We start from the raw sequence: 16,034 nt of genomic DNA, 5'->3' as shown, positions 1-16,034 counted from the left end.
ACTGTATGTGAACTGACACATAACCCAGCGAGGGGCTTTCCAGCCTCATTCCTGCGACGTTACGGTCAGGCGCAGGAGCCTTCTTCAGAAAGAACTGGCGAAGACAGAGACACAAGACTATATAAATCCCCTTCCTAATCCACAATACTTAACACAATGAAGCATTCACATCTGCAACTGAGCCCGTCTCACAGGAACTGCCTCTCATCACACAGGATGAGTGGCTCACCACAGCTGTCAACTGGTTGCATTCGACACACGTAGTTCATACATCACACCAGTCTGGAGCTATCTTATATATACCAACTACAATCAAAATATTCAAGGAACTATTACTAACTCTTGAACTTTTATAATCTGTTTTAAAAAATGAATACCGTCTACACCTAATAATAACATTAATAATAATAATAATAATAATAATAATAATAATAATAATAATAATAATAATAACAATAATAATAATGATGATAATAATAATACGAAGATCACTATCATTATCATTATAAGCATCATTATTATCGTTAAAATCATTATTATTGTTGCTCTTATTATTATTATTATTATTATTATTATTATTATTATTATTATTATTATTATCATTATTATTATTAGTGTTGTTATAAATATAGATATATCAACAACGATAAAAATAATAATCATAAATAATAATAATAATAATAATAATAATAATAATAATAATAATAATAACAATAATAATTATAGTAATAATAATAAAACAATGAACAGTCAACTGGAAGTAACAGCAGCCAAAGGCTGAATTACCATGGAGAGAGATACAACAAAATATGAATCAAATCTAACAACTTTACTGAAGGCAAATCCTCATCATCAAGACAAGTAACAAACAACAAGACAGAAAAAATATTCAACGCTTTCAATATACGTTCAGATGTTGACGCACAGTGGCCCACCAGCGTGTGAGCAGAACCCTCGGTGTGGTGAGCGGCGACGTCTGCGCCAACGTGCACATGTGAGGCTGGGCACCAGCAACAACCTCTCCAAACATCAAACTCGTTGGAGGCTGACGACACCAGCAAGACGGACGGTGTAAAACTGTGAGACATGATCATCATCATCATCACCCCCCCCCCCTCCCAATACAACACTCCTGGTGTTCAGCAAGTCGAGTGGTGTAAAACTGCGAGACATGATCATCCTCCCATACAACACTCCTGGTGTTATTTACCACTAAAGTGGCCCTCAAATTTTTTTTTTTTTTTTTTTTTGGCTTTGTCGCTGTCTCCCGCGTTTGCGAGGTAGCGCAAGGAAACAGACGAAAGAAATGGCCCAACCCACCCCCATTCACATGTATATACATACGTCCACACACGCAAATATACATACCTACACAGCTTTCCATGGTTTACCCCAGACGCTTCACATGACTTGATTCAATCCACTGACAGCACGTCAACCCCGGTATACCACATCGCTCCAATTCACTCTATTCCTTGCCCTCCTTTCACCCTCCTGCATGTTCAGGCCCCGATCACACAAAATCTTTTTCACTCCATCTTTCCACCTCCAATTTGGTCTCCCTCTTCTCCTCGTTCCCTCCACCTCCGACACATATACTCTCTTGGTCAATCTTTCCTCACTCATTCTCTCCATGTACCCGAACCATTTCAAAACACCCTCTTCTGCTCTCTCAACCACGCTCTTTTTATTTCCACACATCTCTCTTACCCTTACGTTACTTACTCGATCAAACCACCTCACACCACATATTGTCCTCAAACATCTCATTTCCAGCACATCCATCCTCCTGCGCACAACTCTATCCATAGCCCACGTCTCGCAACCATACAACATTGTTGGAACCACTATTCCTTCAAACATACCCATTTTTGCTTTCCGAGATAATGTTCTCGACTTCCACACATTCTTCAAGGCTCCCAGAATTTTCGCCCCCTCCCCCACCCTATGATCCACTTCCGCTTCCATGGTTCCATCCGCTGCCAGATCCACTCCCAGATATCTAAAACACTTCACTTCCTCCAGTTTCTCTCCATTCAAACTCACCTCCCAATTGACTTGACCCTCAACCCTACTGTACCTAATAACCTTGCTCTTATTCACATTTACTCTTAACTTTCTTCTTTCACACACTTTACCAAACTCAGTCACCAGCTTCTGCAGTTTCTCACATGAATCAGCCACCAGCGCTGTATCATCAGCGAACAACAACTGACTCACTTCCCAAGCTCTCTCATCCCCAACAGACTTCATACTTGCCCCTCTTTCCAAAACTCTTGCATTCACCTCCCTAACAACCCCATCCATAAACAAATTAAACAACCATGGAGACATCACACACCCCTGCCGCAAACCTACATTCACTGAGAACCAATCACTTTCCTCTCTTCCTACACGTACACATGCCTTACATCCTCGATAAAAACTTTCCTTCTAACAACTTGCCTCCCACACCATATATTCTTAATACCTTCCACAGAGCATCTCTATCAACTCTATCATATGCCTTCTCCAGATCCATAAATGCTACATACAAATCCATTTGCTTTTCTAAGTATTTCTCACATACATTCTTCAAAGCAAACACCTGATCCACACATCCTCTACCACTTCTGAAACCACACTGCTCTTCCCCAATCTGATACGTTATCATAATCGTTCATCAAGTGAGCGAGCGAGCGCACATTTTTCCAGTCAGGCTGCCAACAGCCCGTATGCAAATTACGACTAAGTATAATGGTGATGATTATGCCATGGTGGCATGATTCACATGCTTTACAAATTAATGATGCAAAACATTTACTTACCCACTTTTAGACATGATTATCTACTGTATTTTAAAGTTCTTTCTCTACCAATATTTTCCAGGATCAAGTGGACGTAATATATATATATATATATATATATATATATATATATATATATATATATATATATATATATATATATATATATATATTCACATTTACTCTTAACTTTCTTCTTTCACACACTTTACCAAACTCAGTCACCAAGAGCAAGGTTATTAGGTACATTAGGGTTGAGGGTCAAGTCAATTGGGAGGTAAGTTTGAATGGAGAAAAACTGGTGGAAGTAAAGTGTTTTAGATATCTGGGAGTGTATCTGGCAGCGGATGGAACCATGGAAGCGGAAGTGAATCATAGGGTGGGGGAGGGGGCGAAAATCCTGGGAGCCTTGAAGAATGTGTGGAAGTCGAGAACATTATCTCGGAAAGCAAAAATGGGCATGTTTGAAGGAATAGTGGTTCCAACAATGATGTATGGTTGCGAGGCGTGGGCTATGGATAGAGTTGTGCGCAGGAAGGTGGATGTGCTGGAAATGAGATGTTTGAAGACAATATGTGGTGTGAGGTGGTTTGATCGAGTAAGTCATGTAAGGGTAAGAGAGATGTGTGGAAATAAAAAGAGAGTGGTTGAGAGAGCAGAAGAGGGTGTTTTGAAATGGTTTGGGCACATGGAGAGAATGAGTGAGGAAAGATTGACCAAGAGGATATATGTGTCAGAGGTGGAGGGAACGAGGAGAAGTGGGAGACCAAATTGGAGGTGGAAAGATGGAGTGAAAAAGATTTTGAGTGATCGGGGCCTGAATATGCAGGAGGGTGAAAGGCGGGCAAGGAATAGAGTGAATTGGATCGATGTGGTATAGCGGGGTTGACGTCCTGTCAGTGGATTGAATCAGGGCATGTGAAGCGTCTGGGGTAAAACATGGAAAGTTATGTGGGGCCTGGATGTGGAAAGGGAGCTGTGGTTTCGGGCATTATTGCATGACAGCTAGAGACTGAGTGTGAACGAATGGGGCCTTTGTTGTGTTTTCCTAGCGCTACCTCGCACACATGAGAGGGGAGGGGGATGGTATTCCATGTGTGGCGAGGTGGCGATGGGAATGAATAAAGGCAGACAGTGTGAACTGTGTGCATGGGTATATATGCATGTGTCTGTGTGTGTATATATATGTGTACATTGAGATGTATAGGTATGTATATTTGCATGTGTGGACGTGTATGTATATACATGTGTATGGGGGTAGGTTGGGCCATTTCTTTCGTCTGTTTCCTTGCGCTACCTCGCAAACGCGGGAGACAGCGACAAAGCAAAATAAATAAATAAATATAAATATATATATATATATATATATATATATATATATATATATATATATATATATATATATATATATTTTTTTTTTTCTTCATACTATTTGCCATTTCCCGCGTTAGCGAGGTAGCGTTAAGAACAGAGAACTGGGCCTTAGAGGGAATATCCTCACCTGACCCCCTTCTCTGTTCCTGCTTTTGGAAAAGTAAAAAAAACAAGAAAGGGGAGGATTTCCAGCCACCCGCTCCCTCCCCTTTTAGTCGCCTTCTACGACACGCAGGGAATACGTGGGAAGTATTCTTTCTCCCCTATCCCCAGGGAGATACATATATATATATATATATATATATATATATATATATATATATATATATATATATATATATATATATATATCATAGAAAAGCAAATGGATTTGTATGTAGCATTTATGGATCTGGAGAAGGCATATGATAGAGTTGATAGAGATGCTCTGTGGAAGGTATTAAGAATATATGGTGTGGGAGGCAAGTTGTTAGAAGCAGTGAAAAGTTTTTATCGAGGATGTAAGGCAAGTGTACGTGTAGGAAGAGAGGAAAGTGATTGGTTCTCAGTGAATGGAGGTTTGCGGTAGGGGTGTGTGATGTCTCCATGGTTGTTTAATTTGTTTATGGATGGGGTTGTTAGGGAGGTGAATGCATGAGTTTTGGAAAGAGGGGCAAGTATGAAGTCTGTTGTGGATGAGAGAGCTTGGGAAGTGAGTCAGTTGTTGTTCGCTGATGACACAGCGCTGGTGGCTGATTCATGTGAGAAACTGCAGAAGCTGGTGACTGAGTTTGGTAAAGTGTGTGAAAGAAGAAAGTTAAGAGTAAATGTGAATAAGAGCAAGGTTATTAGGTACACTAGGGTTGAGGGTCAAGTCAATTGGGAGTTAAGTTTGAATGGAGAAAAACTGGAGGAAGTAAAGTGTTTTAGATATCATGGAAGCGGAAGTGAATCATAGGGTGGGGGAGGGGGCGAAAATCCTGGGAGCCTTGAAGAATGTTTGGAAGTCGAGAACATTATCTCGGATAGCAAAAATGGGTATGTTTGAAGGAATAGTGGTTCCAACAATGTTGTATGGTTGCGAGGCGTGGGCTATGGATAGAGTTGTGCACAGGAGGGTGGATGTGCTGGAAATGAGATGTTTGAAGAAAATGTGTGGTGTGAGGTGGTTTGATCGAGTAAGTAATGTAAGAGTAAGAGAGATGTGTGGAAATAAAAAGAGCGTAGTTGAGAGAGCAGAAGAGGGTGTTTTGAAATGGTTTGGGCACATGGAGAGAATGAGTGAGGAAAGATTGACCAAGAGGATATATGTGTCGGAGGTGGAGGGAACGAGGAGAAGTGGGAGACCAAATTGGAGGTGGAAAGATGGAGTGAAAAAGATTTTGTGTGATCGGGGCCTGAACATGCAGGAGGGTTTTGAAAGGCGGGCAAGGAATGGAGTGAATTGGATCCATGTGGTATACCGGGGTTGACGTGCTGTCAGTGGATTGAATCAGGGCATGTGAAGCGTCTGGCGTAAACCATGGAAAGTTGTGTGGGGCCTGGATGTGGAAAGGGAGCTGTGGTTTCGGGCATTATTGCATGACAGCTAGAGACTGAGTGTGAACGAATGGGGCCTTTGTTGTCTTTTCCTAGTGATACCTCGCACACATGAGGGGGGAGGGGGATGGTATTCCATGTGTGGCGAGGTGGCGATGGGAATGAATAAAGGCAGACAGTGTGAATTGTGTGCATGGGTATATATGTATGTGTCTGTGTGTGTATATATATGTGTACATTGAGATGTATAGGTATGTATATTTGCGTGTGTGGACGTGTATGTATATACTTTGTGTATGGGGGTGGGTTGGGCCATTTCTTTCGTCTGTTTCCTTGCGCTACCTCGCAAACGCGGGAGACAGCGACAAAGCAAAATAAATAAATAAAATTTTCATATTATTCGCCATTTCTCGCGTTAGCGAGGTAGCGCCAAGAACAGAGGACTGAGCTTTTGAGGGAATATCCTCACTTGCCCCCTTCTCTCTTCTTTCTTTTGGAAAATCAAAAAATGAGAGGGAAGGATTTGATGAAACACAAAAATCACAAACTGGGGGAATTAAGTCACGGGCTGTTGAAATAAAATACGGACAGATGATATTGAAAAAATCACGGACAGTTGGAATTAAAAAAAAAGAAGAACACCGACAGCTGAAACTGAAAATTCAAGGACTAGTTACTTAAAGACATCAGGGACACTTGAAATATCAAAAAAAAAAAAAAAAATACGGACGGGTCAAACTCAAAATTCAGGTGGCAAAAAAAAAAAATAAAAACCACTTATTCAAAAATCACGGTCTATTAAAAAAAAAAAAAAAAAAAAAGGTTGATGAAATCCAAAAATCACCGCTGGTTGAAAATCAAGAAAATAAAATCAAAATATTTTATGGCGAGAAATGAGGCGGTTGTGGGCGAGCGCTTGAAGTGTCCCTCAAGCGGCAGGCGAGCCTCTCCTGCACCACAGTCCCTCAAGTGTCGGGTGGCGGGACAAGAAAGTTATGGAGATATCTCTCAAGTGTCAGCTGAGTGGACAGCTTCCGGATTAGTATCCCTTAAGTGATAGCTGGGTCACGAGGCCAGTGTATATATAGTATATATATATATATATATATATATATATATATATATATATATATATATATATATATATATATATATATTTATCTATTTTGCTTTGTCGCTGTCTCCCGCGTTTGCGAGGTAGCGCAAGGAAACAGACGAAAGAAATGGACCAACCCACCCCCATACACATGTATATACACACACGTCCACACACGCAAATATACATACCTATACATCTCAATGTACACATATATATATACACACAGACACATACATATATACCCATGCACACAATTCACACTGTCTGCCTTTATTCATTCCCATCGCCACCTCGCCACACATGGAATACCATCCCCCTCCCCCCTCATGTGTGTGGGGTAGCGCTAGGAAAAGACAACAAAGGCCTCATTCGTTCACACTCAGTCTCCAGCTGTCATGCAATAATGCCCGAAACCACAGCTCCCCTTCCACATCCAGGCCCCACACAGCTTTCCATGGTTTACCCCAGACGCTTCACATGCCCTGATTCAATCCACTGACAGCACGTCAACCCCGGTATACCACATCGATCCAATTCACTCTATTCCTTGCCCGCCTTTCACCCTCTTGCATGTTCAGGCCCCGATCACTCAAAATCTTTTTCACTCCATCTTTCCACCTCCAATTTGGTCTCCCACTTCTCCTCGTTCCCTCCACCTCTGACACATAAATCCTCTTGGTCAATCTTTCCTCACTCTTTCTCTCCATGTGCCCAAACCATTTCAAAGCACCCTATTCTGCTCTCTCAACCACGCTCTTTTTATTTCCACACATCTCTCTTACCCTTACATTACTTACTCGATCAAACCACCTCACACCACACATTGTCCTCAAACATCTCATTTCCAGCACATCCACCCTCCTGCGCACAACTCTATCCATAGCCCACGCCTCGCAACCATACAACATATATATATATATATATATATATATATATATATATATATATATATATATATATATATATATATATATATATTGGAAAGGATCACAATTTTGCGCGTGATCAAGTACATTCCTATGAGTCCACGGGGAACTTGTCGTGTTTCATTTTCCCCGTGGACTCAGAAATATATATATATATATATATATATATATATATATATATATATATATATATATATATATATGTAAATATATATATATATATATATATATATATATATATATATATATATATATATATTTTTTTTTTTTTTTTTTTTCATACGATTCGCCATTTCCCGCATTTGCGAGGTAGCGTTAAGAACAGAGGACTGGGCCTTAGAGGGAAAATCCTCACCTGGCCCCCTTCTCTGTTCCTTCTTTTGGAAAATTAAAAAAAAAAAAAAAAAAAAAAAACGAGAGGGGAGGATTTCCAGCCACCCGCTCCCTCCCCTTTTAGTCGCCTTCTACGACACGCAGGGAATACGTGGGAAGTATTCTTTCTCCCCTATCCCCAGGGATAATATATATATATATATATATATATATATATATATATATATATATATATATATATTTTTTTTTTTTTTTACTTTGTCGCTGTCTCCCGCGTTTGCGAGGTAGCGCAAGGAAACAGACGAAAGAAATGGCCCCCCCCCCCATACACATGTATATACATACGTCCACACACGCAAATATACATACCTACACAGCTTTCCATGGTTTACCCCAGACGCTTCACACGCCTTGATTCAATCCACTGACAGCACGTCAACCCCGGTATACCACATCGCTCCAATTCACTCTATTCCTTGCCCTCCTTTCACCCTCCTGCATGTTCAGGCCCCGATCACACAAAATCTTTTTCACTCCATCTTTCCACCTCCAATTTGGTCTCCCTCTTCTCCTTGCTCCCTCCACCTCCGACACATATATCCTCTTGGTCAATCTTTCCTCACTCATCCTCTCCATGTGCCCAAACCACTTCAAAACACCCTCTTCTGCTCTCTCAACCACGCTCTTTTTATTTCCACACATCACTCTTACCCTTACGTTACCCACTCGATCAAACCACCTCACACCACACATTGTCCTCAAACATTTCATTTCCAGCACATCCATCCTCCTGCGCACAACTCTATCCATAGCCCACGCCTCGCAACCATACAACATTGTTGGAACCACTATTCCTTCAAACATACCCATTTTTGCTTTCCGAGATAATGTTCTCGACTTCCACACATTCTTCAAGGCCCCCAGAATTTTCGCCCCCTCCCCCACCCTATGATCCACTTCCGCTTCCATGGTTCCATCCGCTGACAGATCCACTCCCAGATATCTAAAACACTTCACTTCCTCCAGTTTTTCTCCATTCAAACTCACCTCCCAATTGACTTGACCCTCAACCCTACTGTACCTAATAACCTTGCTCTTATTCACATTTACTCTTAACTTTCTTCTTCCACACACTTTACCAAACTCAGTCACCAGCTTCTGCAGTTTCTCACATGAATCAGCTACCAGCGCTGTATCATCAGCGAACAACAACTGACTCACTTCCCAAGCTCTCTCATCCCCAACAGACTTCATACTTGCCCCTCTTTCCAAAACTCTTGCATTTACCTCCCTAACAACCCCATCCATAAACAAATTAAACAACCATGGAGACATCACACACCCCTGCCGCAAACCTACATTCACTGAGAACCAATCACTTTCCTCTCTTCCTACACGTACACATGCCTTACATCCTCGATAAAAACTTTTCACTGCTTCTAACAACTTTCCTCCCATACCATATATTCTTAATAACTTCCACAGAGCATCTCTATCAACTCTATCATATGCCTTCTCCAGATCCATAAATGCTACATACAAATCCATTTGCTTTTCTAAGTATTTCTCACATACATTCTTCAAAGCATACACCTGATCCACACATCCTCTACCACTTCTGAAACCACACTGCTCTTCCCCAATCTGATGCTCTGTACATGCCTTCACCCTCTCAATCAATACCCTCCCATATAATTTACCAGGAATACTCAACAAACTTATACCTCTGTAATTTGAGCACTCACTCTTATCCCCTTTGCCTTTGTACAATGGCACTATGCACGCATTCCGCCAATCCTCAGGCACCTCACCATGAGTCATACATACATTAAATAACCTTACCAACCAGTCAACAATACAGTCACCCCCTTTTTTAATAAATTCCACTGCAATACCATCCAAACCTGCTGCCTTGCCGGCTTTCATCTTCCGCAAAGCTTTCACTACCTCTTCTCTGTTTACCAAATCATTTTCCCTAACCCTCTCACTTTGCACACCACCTCGACCAAAACACCTTATATCTGCCACTCTGTCATCAAACACATTCAACAAACCTTCAAAATACTCACTCCATCTCCTTCTCACATCACCACTACTTGTTATCACCTCCCCATTTGCGCCCTTCACTGAAGTTCCCATTTGCTCCCTTGTCTTACGCACTTTATTTACCTCCTTCCAGAACATCTTTTTATTCTCCCTAAAATTTAATGATACTCTCTCACCCCAACTCTCATTTGCCCTTTTTTTCACCTCTTGCACCTTTCTCTTGACCTCCTGTCTCTTTCTTTTATACATCTCCCACTCAATTGCATTTTTTCCCTGCAAAAATCGTCGAAATGCCTCTCTCTTCTCTTTCACTAATACTCTTACTTCTTCATCCCACCACTCACTACCCTTTCTAATCAACCCACCTCCCACTCTTCTCATGCCACAAGCATCTTTTGCGCAATCCATCACTGATTCCCTAAATACATCCCATTCCTCCCCCACTCCCCTTGCTTCCATTGTTCTCACCTTTTTCCATTCTGTGCTCAGTCTCTCCTGGTACTTCCTCACACAGGTCTCCTTCTCAAGCTCACTTACTCTCACCACGCTCTTCACCCCAACATTCACTCTTCTTTTCTGAAAACCCATACAAATCTTCACCTTAGCCTCCACAAGATAATGATCAGACATCCCTCCAGTTGCACCTCTCAGCACAGTAACATCCAAAAGTCTCTCTTTCGCACGCCTGTCAATTAACACGTAATCCAATAACGCTCTCTGGCCATCTCTCCTACTTACATACGTATACTTATGTATATCTCGCTTTTTAAACCAGGTATTCCCAATCATCAGTCCTTTTTCAGCACATAAATCTACAAGCTCTTCACCATTTCCATTTACAACACTGAACACCCCATGTATACCAATTATTCCCTCAACTGCCACATTACTCACCTTTGCATTCAAATCACCCATCACTATAACCCGGTCTCGTGCATCAAAACCACTAACACACTCATTCAGCTGCTCCCAAAACACTTGCCTCTCTTGATCTTTCTTCTCATGCCCAGGTGCATATGCACCAATAATCACCCACCTCTCTCCATCAACTTTCAGTTTTACCCATATTAATCGAGAATTTACTTTCTTACACTCTATCACATACTCCCACAACTCCTGTTTCAGGAGTATTGCTACTCCTTCCCTTGCTCTTGTCCTCTCACTAACCCCTGACTTTACTCCCCAGACATTCCCAAACCACTCTTCCCCTTTACCCTTGAGCTTCGTTTCACTCAGAGCCAAAACATCCAGGTTCCTTTCCTCAAACATACTACCTATCTCTCCTTTTTTCACATCTTGGTTACATCCACACACATTTAGGCACCCCACTCTGAGCCTTCGAGGAGGATGAGCACTCCCCGCGTGACTCCTTCTTCTGTTTCCCATTTTAGAAAGTTAATACAAGGAGGGGAGGATTTCTGGCCCCCCGCTCCCGTCCCCTCTAGTCGCTTTCTACGACACGCGAGGAATACGTGGGAAGTATTCTTTCACCCCTATCCCCAGGGATAATATACATATATATATACATATACACATACACACACATACACATACATACGCACATATACACACACACACACATACACACACATACACATACATACGCACATATACACACACACACACACATACATATATATACATATGAAAAATGTAAGAAACAATTTAGAAAACTGAAACTTCTAGCTTGAAATGAATGAAAAAAAATGAATGTCACATAATGGTTCAACCTCTGGCTATGGAAAAAAGGAAATGTATAATTTATTTACACAAACGTCAATAGCAGTTCTCATCAATTTAACCACTGTATCAATAAGCTTCAATGTCTAAGCTACATTTTTCTCCAATTTCACTATTTTCCTTCACATTTTCAATTGTGTCTGAAGGTTCTACTTCAAGAGTGATTGTTTTTCCAGTAAGGGTCTTCACATCTTGGTTACATCCACACACATTTAGGCACCCCACTCTGAGCCTTCGAGGAGGATGCTTTACTTGTGGTGCTGACTTCCCTGACGACAGGATGATGAGGAAAGTAGAATATGGGGTATATATATATATACGTACATATTAATATTTGCTTGCCTTCATCCATTCCTCGCGTTACCCCGCCCCACAGGATACAGCAAAGCTACCCCCAGTTTCAGCAAGGTAGCGCCAGGAAAGCAGAGAGAGAGAGAGAGAGAGAGAGCAGAGGCGCTCAAGAGCTGCCTCGGCCAGGAGGATTATGGTGAAGTGTCCCTCAAATTACATGCTAAAGTGGGGATATTCCCGATCCGTGTCTCTTAAGCGTTGGGTGAGTGAGGAGTGGGAAGGGGGGGTGGAGGATGTCGCGGGTCAGTGACCCCTTACAAGAGCGCCAGGTGAGGGGGGTGGGGGGATCAGTGTCCCTCAGATGCCAAACACATGGAGAGGTTGTGCAATACTGCCTTTGGGTGCTTGACGGGTGGTAAGCAGCTACTGGTGAACAGCAGCTGATGAGGTGGTGGGCAGCAGCTGATGGGCGGCAGCTGGTGGGTGGCGGGCAGCAGCTGGTGGGTGGTGGGCAGCAGCTGGTGGGCGGCCTTGGCGCCAGCCAGGACAAGTCATTACACTCTCGTACGGCAGCCATGGTTACCGACACCCGTGTCACCCACGCTCCACCTTCCTACACTCACTCCCTCCTGCTCGACTTTACCGACCCTGGGGCGATGCGACCCTCCAGCACCACAAAACGACCCTAGGGCGAAAACCTGGCCATCATAAGAACCCACCGGTCGTACTGTTGTCCTCAGGGGGTCGTAACGTCGTATTGAAAGGTCGTTACGTCGCACTGAAGGCGGGCTTATCTCAGGTATCAATGTGCGTCCATAACAAGAGAGAAATAAGACATTTCATCTTTGAGTCTTTCACAAGAGCGAGCAAACGAAGGCCCGGAGGGCCCAAATCTGCTTGTACGAATACATGGTGATTGCTGGACAATCATACTGCGCCTTCATCTCCTGGTCTAGGTTAAACGCAATTCCCCACCCCTCCCTTCTTGTACAGCACAAAGCTCACGCTCTACCAAGTTAATGCAGTTTACAGCCACCAGCCTCGGGGTTCTGGTGTGCGTGCTCGTCCACATATCAATTCCCCGAAGGAAATGGACACCTCTGTGTCCTTCCTCTATGTGTTGTTTGCTTATCGCATCACTGTAATTCTTTCTCCCTCACATGAAACTTGACAATACGTAACTGACACGACTAGTTCTTCTTATCTCTATATCTTGCTGCGGTGAGCACTACGCGCCAGTCCCGCTTCATGATAAAAATCTCGTCTTAGGTAAGTCAGCAAGTACTACCCCCTCAATCTACCGGCTCCTGGTGTACACATTTTCTGACGTAGATCCCAATAAATCCCACTCCTAGTCTTTGGCTTCCACCTTACGTTACACCCTACAACAACGGGTTCCACGACCTGAGAATTGACCCATGCGACCCAAACGGAATTACGAGTAAAAAAATAAGACATACCTTATAAATGATGTAAAGAATACACTGTAAAGCAACAAAATATCAAGTGTTTCCGTAATGCCTGTTGGTGACTACCCCAGGACCAATTTCTATGAAACAGTCCAGGTGTTACCCAGGAGCCTTTCTAAAGGCTCCTGCTGGCCATGACTGTGCTACTACCAGCAGCAGGGAAATGTAGACGCCTTTAGAGCGGGAAGGTTTTTGATGAGTCTGTACACCCAATGATAGAGCCTCGCCAATGGCCGCTCTTCACTCTTGGCGCAACCCAGAGCAGGCAGAGCCCGGAAGCGACTTTCCCTACGTACACAACAATAACACAAACACAATCATAGTGAGTTAAATGTACATATCAGTGAAAGACTCTAACAAGAAGAGAGTCACTTACCTTATGAGTTAATCCAGCATGAGGCCAGCATGGAGCACCTGAAAAAAAAAGAAAACACAATGTTTACCGTGTTTACAGGTCAACACAAACAACCACATGCAATACCCGTAATACTGCCATCATCAAACTTACCCCCCTTACAGCAGGACATGCAGGGTTAAGTTCCATTGGCTTTAGCAACATTATGTACAACGCAACATCTCTGAGAGAAATTTTCCAGCAATCTATATTACGACTTCCAGTCAGGTGAATTATGTAACAAAAAAAAAAAAAAAGCTTCAAATCTCGTAACGCTCTGACACAAATACGTACACATAGTGTGCTCCAGTTTAAGGTACGGCTTCAACATAAATCTGGCTCAAAATTGAAGCAATTTGACCTCATATATTTTAGTACCACGACGAAATCGGGGAATTTCTACCAAGGGATGTACGTATTTCTGCTAAAATGCAAGTGGGCAAAACTCAAAATTTCTGAACACTGACAAGAACGAATTATCAGTTGAAATTCCCAAACCGGTCAACCAAAGAATTCGGTCCTCATAATGCAAGAGCTTGAAGGTAAACCACCCCGCATTCAACGGTAACATTATACGTCAACCATGAGGAATAAAGAAGAAGACAATGAAGAAGGGTTGTACACATAACGAAAGTGCATCTGGTCTTAAAATGATCTTTAACATCTGAGGAAAGTGTTTTAAGATCTTCCGTGTGGTGGTTATAACACGATGGTGACAGCCTCAATGGTCCCGGCAGTTGATGGGCCTCAAGCCCGATATAACCCACCAACCGACGATGAATCAACCAACGAACCAAATTATCTGACACCCAGAATCGTGAGGCAGTAACGTACAATGGAGGAACTCAACCGTAAATAAACTGGAACGAAAGAAAGCCAAACACTCAACCAAAACACTTTCCTATAAACTATGATACTTAGACCCCCTAAAAAAGTCATAAACTCAGAAATTTTAAAAACTCGACAAAAATGTATGAAACTAACAAAACTGGTGGTTCACTACATCACTTAAGTACCTATGAAAATCGATATTATCCCCTTCAGTACAACGAGTCTAGTCGTCTTACTCAAAGAGTCAAGTTCCTGTTGTACTTACCATACTCATAGGGTTGAGTTCGTCGAACTCATTAGATAGCTCGGGAAAGAAGCTATTCGCTATCGTCGCTCCCGTCAACTCCTGCCACCTGAGATCCCTCGCCCCCTAGTTGCAGTTCGGCCCCATAACCCATCCGAGTACGTCCAGACCGCTGGAGGAACAGCCCCCTACCAACCACTGGGAACATTTCAAATAACATTTACTGTCTGCGCCAGGATGCCTAGTACCAACACCATCTCCTCTTGTTCCTGCCCTAGTGTCTTGAGTGGTCGTCATTTCTCTGTGCGTCTTCAGTTTCTGGTTGCATGCTCTACCCAATACATCATTATCAATTATTATTATTATTATTATTATTATTATCATTATTATTATTATTATTATTATTATTATTATTATCATCATTAATAATAATTCGTGGTAATCATGGGGTTAAATTTAGCGCGTCGAGGGAGAGTCTGGTGGCCAATTAGATGTGCAACACGCCCGTCCCACGCTCGGGTCTGCGGATCTAATTCCAAGACGCAGCCAACCAGATGCCGAGGTAAACATCCTAAAATTGGCACGGACAGAAATATCATCGACGAATTTCAATAAGTTTTTCATGCGTTACATAACAACTGATTTTGTACGTTTTTTTCAAGTTTTCTTATCTGTCCGCCGTTTCCCGCGCTAGTGTGGCAGCGCCAGAAAAGATGAAAAACAGCCATATTTGCTTCCATCCATTCTCAAGCTGTTATGTGCAATGCACCAAAAGCACAGCTCGCTATCCACATCCAGACCTCTCTGTGGTTTTCCCTGACCGCTTCATATACCCTGGTTCAGTCCAATGACAGCACGTCGACCCCTGTATAACACAATGGTCCAATTCAATCAAAAACCGTACATCCCTTTCTACCTCCTACATGTTCAGGACCCGAGCACTCAAAATCTTTTTCATCCCATCCTTCCATCTCCAATTTGGT

At 42.4% G+C, this 16,034-nt stretch overlaps 1 protein-coding gene across 4 annotated transcripts in view; it reads right to left on the bottom strand.

Annotated features, from left to right (window-relative positions):
- Snrk (SNF related kinase) overlaps nucleotides 1–16,034 on the bottom strand; it is an 852,818-nt gene that overhangs the window by 743,802 nt on the left and 92,982 nt on the right. For all 4 annotated transcript variants that reach the window (XM_071663342.1, XM_071663341.1, XM_071663344.1 and 1 more), the window contains one exon: nucleotides 13,959–13,996. The gene's annotated coding sequence lies outside the window, so the exon portion shown is untranslated. The remainder of the gene's footprint in view (nucleotides 1–13,958; nucleotides 13,997–16,034) is intronic.

This window comes from Panulirus ornatus, chromosome 7, assembly GCF_036320965.1.
Source record: "Panulirus ornatus isolate Po-2019 chromosome 7, ASM3632096v1, whole genome shotgun sequence".
Lineage (NCBI taxonomy): Eukaryota > Metazoa > Arthropoda > Malacostraca > Decapoda > Palinuridae > Panulirus > Panulirus ornatus.
Note: the sequence above shows the minus strand (reverse complement) of the source record. Positions and strands in the feature narration are given on the sequence as shown.